We start from the raw sequence: 9,065 nt of genomic DNA, 5'->3' as shown, positions 1-9,065 counted from the left end.
AAAGCCATCCATTGTCAAGAAAAGATCATTTATAGTCACTCATGCCTAGAAAAGCCTTATTACTCGGTGTAAATGCTTTCATAATCCAATTATTGAATTTATTTTGAATATTTTTTACATTTTTTGATTAAAACAGATTGTAATTGATTGATTGCCTCGGGAAACATGGAGCAAAAGCAATCCATTGTCAAGAAAAGATCATTTATTGTCACTCATGCCTAGGAAAGCCTTATTACTCGGTTTAAATGCTTTTATAATCCGATTATTGAATTTATTTTGAATTGTTTTTACATTTTTTGATTAAAACAGAATCTAATTGATTGTTTACCTTGGGAAACGTGGAGCGAAAGCCATCCATTGTCAAGAAAAGATCATTTATAGTCACTCAAGCCTAGAAAAGCCTTATTACTCGGTTAAAATGCCTTTATAATCCCATTATCAAATTTATTTTTAATTTTTTTTACAGTTTTTGATTAAAACAGAATGTAATTGATTGTTTGCCTCAGGAAACTTGGAGCGAAAGCAATCCATTGTCAAGAAAAGTTCATTTATATTCACTTATGCCTAGCAAAGCCTTATTACTCGGTTTAAATGCCTTTATAATCCCATTATCAAATTTATTTTTAATTTTTTTTACTTTTTTTGATTAAAACATATTCTAATTGATTGTTTTTCTGGGGAAACTTGGAGCGAAAGCCATCCATTGTCAAGAAAAGATCATTTATAGTCACTCATGCCTAGAAAAGCCATATTACTCGGCGTAAATGCTTTTATAATCCCATTATTGAATTTATTTTGAATATTTTTTACATTTTTTGATTAAAACAGATTGTAATTGATTGATTGCCTCGGGAAACATGGAGCAAAAGCCATCCATTGTCAAGAAAAGATCATTTATAGTCACTCATGCCTAGGAAAGCCTTATTACTCGGTTTAAATGCTTTTATAATCCCATCGTTGAATTTATTTTGAATTGTTTTTACATTTTCAAACAGAATCTAATTGATTGTTTGCCTCGGGAAATGTGGAGCGAAAGCCATCCATTGTCAAGAAAAGATAATTTATAGTCACTCATGCCTAGGAAAGCCTTATTACTCGGTTTAAATGCTTTTATAATCCCATTATTGACTTTATTTTGAATTTTTTTTACAATTTTTGATTAAAACATATTGTAATTGATTGTTTGCCTCGGGAAACTTGGAGCGAAAGCCATCCATTGTCAAGAAAAGATAATTTATAGTCACTCATGCCTAGGAAAGCCTTATTACTCGGTTTAAATGCTTTTATAATCCCATTATTGACTTTATTTTGAATTTTTTTTACATTTTTTGATTAAAACAGATTGTAATTGATTGTTTGCCTCGGGAAACGTGGAGCGAAAGCCATCCATTGTCAAGAAAAGATCATTTATAGCCACTCATGCCTAGAAAAGCCTTATTACTCGATTTAAATGCCTTTATAATCCCATTATCAAATTTATTTTTAATTTTTTTTACATTTTTTGATTAGAACAGATTGTAATTGATTGTTTGGCTCGAGAAACTTGGAGCGAAAGTCATCCATTGTCAAGAAAAGTTCATTTATATTCACTTATGCCTAGCAAAGCCTTATTACTCGGTTTAAATGCCTTTATAGTCCCATTATTGAATTTATTTTGAATTTTTTTTACATTTTTTTATTAAAACAGATTCTAATTGAATGTTTTCCTGGGGAAACTTGGAGTGAAAGCCATCCATTGTCAAGAAAAGATCGTTTATAGTCACTCATGCCTAGAAAAGCCTTATTACTCGGTGTAAATGCTTTCATAATCCCATTATTGAATTTATTTTGAATATTTTTTACATTTTTTGATTAAAACAGATTGTAATTGATTGATTGCCTCGGGAAACATAAAGCAAAAGCCATCCATTGTCAAGAAAAGATCATTTATAGTCACTCATGCCTAGGAAAGCCTTATTACTCGGTTTAAATGCTTTTATAATCCCATTATTGAATTTATTTTGAATTTTTTTTACATTTTTTGATTAAAACAGAATCTAATTGATTGTTTGCCTCGGGAAACGTGGAGCAAAAGCCATCCATTGTCAAGAAAAGATCATTTATAGTCACTCATGCCTAGAAAAGCCTTATTACTCGGTTTAAATGCCTTTATAATCCCATTATCAAATTTATTTTTAATTTTTTTTTCATTATTTGATTAAAACATATTGTAATTGATTGTTTGCCTCGGGAAACTTGGAGCAAAAGCCATCCATTGTCAAGAAAAGATCATTTATAGTCACTCATGCCTAGCAATCCCTTATTACTCGGTTTAAATGCTCTTATAATCCCATTATTGAATTTATTTTGAATTGTTTTTACATTTTTTGATTAAAACAGAATCTAATTGATTGTTTGGCAAGGGAAACGTGGAGCGAAAGCCATCCATTGTCAAGAAAAGATCATTTATAGTCACTCATGCCTAGAAAAGCCTTATTACTCGGTTTAAATGCCTTCATAATCCCATTATCAAATTTATTTTTAATTTTTTTTACATTTTTTGATTAAAACATATTGTAATTGATTGTTTGCCTCGAGAAACTTGGAGCGAAAGCCATCCATTGTCAAGAAAAGATAATTTATAGTCACTCATGCCTAGAAAAGCCTTATTACTCGGTTTAAATGCTTTTATAATCCCATTATTGACTTTACTTTGAATTTTTTTTAACTTTTTTTATCAAAACATATTGTAATTGATTGTTTGCCTTGGGAAACTTGGAGCGAAAGCCATCCATTGTCAAGAAAAGATCATTTATAGTCACTCATGCCTAGGAAAGCCTTATTACTCGGTTTAAATGCTTTTATAATCCTATTATTGAATTTAATTTGAATTGTTTTTACATTTTTTGATTAAAACAGAATCTAATTGATTGTTTGCCTCGGGAAACGTGGAGCAAAAGCCATCCATTGTCAAGAAAAGATCATTTATAGTCACTCATGCCTAGAAAAGCCTTATTACTTGGTTTAAATGCCTTCATAATCCCATTATCAAATTTATTTTTAATTTTTTTACATTATTTGATTAAAACATATCGTAATTGATTGTTTGCCTCGGGAAACTTGGAGCAAAAGCCATCCATTGTCAAGAAAAGATCATTTATAGTCACTCATGCCTAGCAAACCCTTATTACTCGATTTAAATGCTCTTATAATCCCATTATTGAATTTATTTTGAATTGTTTTTACATTTTTTGATTAAAACAGAATCTAATTGATTGTTTGCCTCGGGAAACGTGGAGCGAAAGCCATCCATTGTCAAGAAAAGATCATTTATAGTCACTCATGCCTAGAAAAGCCTTATTACTCGGTTTAAATGCCTTCATAATCCCGTTATCAAATTTATTTTTAATTTTTTTTGCATTTTTTGATTAAAACATATTGTAATTGATTGTTTGCCTCGGGAAACTTGGAGCGAAAGCTATCCATTGTCAAGAAAAGATAATTCATAGTCACTCATGCCTAGGAAAGCCTTATAACTCGGTTTAAATGCTTTTATAATCCCATTATTGACTTTACTTTGAATTTTTTTTACATTTTTTGATCAAAACATATTGTAATTGATTGTTTGCCTCGGGAAACTTGGAGCGAAAGCCATCCATTGTCAAGAAAAGATCATTTATAGTCACTCATGCCTAGGAAAGCCTTATTACTCGGTTTAAATGCTTTTATAATCCCATTATTGAATTTATTTTGAATTGTTTTTACATTTTTTGATTAAAACAGAATCTAATTGATTGTTTGGCTCGGGAAACGTGGAGCAAAAGCCATCCATTTTCAAGAAAAGATCATTTATAGTCACTCATGCCTAGAAAAGCCTTATTACTCGGTTTAAATGTTTTTATAATCGCATTATCAAATTTATTTTTAATTTTTTTTACATTTTTTGATTAAAACAGATTCTAATTGATTGTTTGCCTCGAGAAACTTGGAGCGAAAGCCATCCATTGTCAAGAAAAGTTCATTTATATTCACTTATGCCTAGCAAAGCCTTATTACTCGGTTTAAATGCCTTTATAGTCCCATTATTGAATTTATTTTGATTTTTTTTTACATTTTTTTATTAAAACAGATTGTAATTGATTGTTTTCCTGGGAAAACTTGGAGCGAAAGCCATCCATTGTCAAGAAAAGATCATTTATAGTCACTCATGCCTAGAAAAGCCTTATTACTCGGTGTAAATGCTTTCATAATCCCATTATTGAATTTATTTTGAATATTTTTTACATTTTTTGATTAAAACAGATTGTAATTGATTGATTGCCTCGGGAAACATGGAGCAAAAGCAATCCATTGTCAAGAAAAGATCATTTATAGTCACTCATGCCTAGGAAAGCCTTATTACTCGGTTTAAATGCTTTTATAATCCGATTATTGAATTTATTTTGAATTGTTTTTACATTTTTTGATTAAAACAGAATCTAATTGATTGTTTACCTTGGGAAACGTGGAGCGAAAGCCATCCATTGTCAAGAAAAGATCATTTATAGTCACTCATGCCTAGAAAAGCCTTATTACTCGGTTAAAATGCCTTTATAATCCCATTATCAAATTTATTTTTAATTTTTTTTACATTTTTTGATTAAAACAGAATGTAATTGATTGTTTGCCTCAGGAAACTTGGAGCGAAAGCAATCCATTGTCAAGAAAAGTTCATTTATATTCACTTATGCCTAGCAAAGCCTTATTACTCGGTTTAAATGCCTTTATAATCCCATTATCAAATTTATTTTTAATTTTTTTTACTTTTTTTGATTAAAACATATTCTAATTGATTGTTTTTCTGGGGAAACTTGGAGCGAAAGCCATCCATTGTCAAGAAAAGATCATTTATAGTCACTCATGCCTAGAAAAGCCTTATTACTCGGCGTAAATGCTTTTATAATCCCATTATTGAATTTATTTTGAATATTTTTTACATTTTTTGATTAAAACAGATTGTAATTGATTGATTGCCTCGGGAAACATGGAGCAAAAGCCATCCATTGTCAAGAAAAGATCATTTATAGTCACTCATGCCTAGGAAAGCCTTATTACTCGGTTTAAATGCTTTTATAATCCCATTATTGAATTGATTTTGAATTATTTTTACATTTTTTTATTCAAACAGAATCTAATTGATTGTTTGCCTCGGGAAACGTGGAGCGAAAGCCATCCATTGTCAAGAAAAGATCATTTATAGTCACTCATGCGTAGAAAAGCCTTATTACTCGGTTTAAATGCCTTTATAATCCCATTATCAAATTTATTTTGAATTTCTTTTACATTTTTTGATTAAAACAGATTATAATTGATTGTTTGCCGCGGGAAACGTGGAGCGAAAGCCATCCATTGTCAAGAAAAGATCATTTATAGTCACTCATGCCTAGAAAAGCCTTATTACTCGGTTTAAATGCCTTTATAATCCCATTATCAAATTTATTTTGAATTATTTTTATATTTTTTGATTAAAACAGATTGTAATTGATTGTTTGCCTCGAGAAACTTGGAGCGAAAGCCATCCGTTGTCAAGAAAAGTTCATTTATATTCACATATGCCTAGCAAAGCCTTATTACTCGGTTTAAATGCCTTCATAATCCCATTATTGAATTTATTTTGAATTTTTTTAGCATTTTTTTATTAAAACATATTCTAATTGAATGTTTTCCTGGGGAAACTTGGAGCGAAAGCCATCCATTCTCAAGAAAAGATCATTTATAGTCACTCATGCCTAGAAAAGCCTTATTACTAGGTGTAAATGCTTTCATAATCCCATTATTGAATTTATTTTGAATATTTTTTACATTTTTTGATTAAAACAGATTGTAATTGATTGATTGCCTCGGGAAACATAAAGCAAAAGCCATCCAATGTCAAGAAAAGATCATTTATAGTCACTCATGCCTAGGAAAGCCTTATTACTCGGTTTAAATGCTTTTATAATCCCATTATTGAATTTATTTTGAATTGTTTTTACATTTTTTGGTTAAAACAGAATCTAATTAATTGTTTGCCTCGGGAAACGTGGAGCAAAAGCCATCCAATGTCAAGAAAAGATCATTTATAGTCACTCATGCCTAGAAAAGCCTTATTACTCGGTCAAAATGCCTTTATAATCCCATTATCAAATTTATTTTTTATTTTTTTTACATTATTTGATTAAAACATATTGTAATTGATTGTTTCCTTCGGGAAACTTGGAGCAAAAGCCATCCATTGTCAAGAAAAGATCATTTATAGTCACTCATGCCTAGCAAACCCTTATTACTCGGTTTAAATGCTCTTATAATCCCATTATTGAATTTATTTTGAATTGTTTTTACATTTTTTGATTAAAACAGAATCTAATTGATTGTTTGGCAAGGGAAACGTGGAGCGAAAGCCATCCATTGTCAAGAAAAGATAATTTATAGTCACTCATGCCTAGAAAAGCCTTATTACTCGGTTTAAATGCTTTTATAATCCCATTATTGACTTTACTTTGAATTTTTTTTAACTTTTTTTATCAAAACATATTGTAATTGATTGTTTGCCTTGGGAAACTTGGAGCGAAAGCCATCCATTGTCAAGAAAAGATCATTTATAGTCACTCATGCCTAGGAAAGCCTTATTACTCGGTTTAAATGCTTTTATAATCCTATTATTGAATTTAATTTGAATTGTTTTTACATTTTTTGATTAAAACAGAATCTAATTGATTGTTTGCCTCGGGAAACGTGGAGCAAAAGCCATCCATTGTCAAGAAAAGATCATTTATAGTCACTCATGCCTAGAAAAGCCTTATTACTCGGTTTAAATGCCTTCATAATCCCATTATCAAATTTATTTTTAATTTTTTTTACGTTTTTTGATTAAAACATATTGTAATTGATTGTTTGCCTCGAGAAACTTGGAGCGAAAGCCATCCATTGTCAAGAAAAGTTCATTTATATTCACTTATGCCTAGCAAAGCCTTATTACTCGATTTAAATGCCTTTATAGTCCCATTATTGAATTTATTTTGATTTTTATTACATTTTTTTTATTAAAACAGATTCTAATTGATTGTTTTCCTGGGAAAACTTGGAGCGAAAGCCATCCATTGTCAAGAAAAGATCATTTATAGTCACTCATGCCTAGAAAAGCCTTATTACTCGGTGTAAATGCTTTCATAATCCCATTATTGAATTTATTTTGAATATTTTTTACATTTTTTGATTAAAATAGATTGTAATTGATTGATTGCCGCGGGAAACATGGAGAAAAAGCAATCCATTGTCAAGAAAAGATCATTTATAGTCACTCATGCCTAGGAAAGCCTTATTACTCGGTTTAAATGCTTTTATAATCCCATTATTGAATTTATTTTGAATTGTTTTTACATTTTTTGATTAAAACAGAATCTAATTGATTGTTTACCTCGGGAAACGTGGAGCGAAAGCCATCCATTGTCAAGAAAAGATCATTTATAGTCACTCATGCCTAGAAAAGCCTTATTACTCGGTTAAAATGCCTTTATAATCCCATTATCAAATTTATTTTTAATTTTTTTTACATTTTTTGATTAAAACAGAATGTAATTGATTGTTTGCCTCAGGAAACTTGGAGCGAAAGCAATCCATTGTCAAGAAAAGTTCATTTATATTGACTTATGCCTATCAAAGCCTTATTACTCGGTTTAAATGCCTTTATAATCCCATTATCAAATTTATTTTTAATTTTTTTTACTTTTTTTGATTAAAACATATTCTAATTGATTGTTTTTCTGGGGAAACTTGGAGCGAAAGCCATCCATTGTCAAGAAAAGATCATTTATAGTCACTCATGCCTAGAAAAGCCTTATTACTCGGCGTAAATGCTTTTATAATCCCATTATTGAATTTCTTTTGAATATTTTTTACATTTTTTGATTAAAACAGATTGTAATTGATTGATTGCCTCGGGAAACATGGAGCAAAAGCCATCCATTGTCAAGAAAAGATCATTTATAGTCACTCATGCCTAGGAAAGCCTTATTACTCGGTTTAAATGCTTTTATAATCCCATTGTTGAATTTATTTTGAATTGTTTTTACATTTTTTGATTCAAACAGAATCTAATTGATTGTTTGCCTCGGGAAACGTGGAGCGAAAGCCATCCATTGTCAAGAAAAGATAATTTATAGTCACTCATGCCTAGGAAAGCCTTATTACTCGGTTTAAATGCTTTTATAATCCCATTATTGACTTTATTTTGAATTTTTTTTACAATTTTTGATTAAAACATATTGTAATTGATTGTTTGCCTCGGGAAACTTGGAGCGAAAGCCATCCATTGTCAAGAAAAGATAATTTATAGTCACTCATGCCTAGGAAAGCCTTATTACTCGGTTTAAATGCTTTTATAATCCCATTATTGACTTTATTTTGAATTTTTTTTACATTTTTTGATTAAAACAGATTGTAATTGATTGTTTGCCTCGGGAAACGTGGAGCGAAAGCCATCCATTGTCAAGAAAAGATCATTTATAGTCACTCATGCCTAGAAAAGCCTTATTACTCGATTTAAATGCCTTTATAATCCCATTATCAAATTTATTTTTAATTTTTTTTACATTTTTTGATTAGAACAGATTGTAATTGATTGTTTGGCTCGAGAAACTTGGAGCGAAAGCCATCCATTGTCAAGAAAAGTTCATTTATAGTCACTCATGCCTAGGAAAGCCTTATTACTCGGTTTAAATGCTTTTATAATCCCATTATTGAATTTATTTTGAATTGTTTTTACATTTTTTGATTAAAAAAGAATGTAATTGACTGTTTGCCTCGGGAAACGTGGAGCAAAAGCCATCCATTGTCAAGAAAAGATCATTTATAGTCACTCATGCCTAGAAAAGCCTTATTACTCGGTTTAAATGCCTTTATAATCCCATTATCAAATTTATTTTTAATTTTTTTTACATTATTTGATTAAAACATATTGTAATTGATTGTTTGCCTCGGGAAACTTGGAGCAAAAGCCATCCATTGTCAAGAAAAGATCATTTATAGTCACTCATGCCTAGCAATCCCTTATTACTCGATTTAAATGC

Source organism: Theobroma cacao, chromosome 7 (genome assembly GCF_053813885.1).
Source record: "Theobroma cacao isolate CCN51 chromosome 7, ASM5381388v1, whole genome shotgun sequence".
Taxonomy (NCBI): domain Eukaryota; kingdom Viridiplantae; phylum Streptophyta; class Magnoliopsida; order Malvales; family Malvaceae; genus Theobroma; species Theobroma cacao.
The sequence above is the reverse complement of the archived record's forward strand: the minus strand, read 5'-3'. Positions refer to the sequence as shown.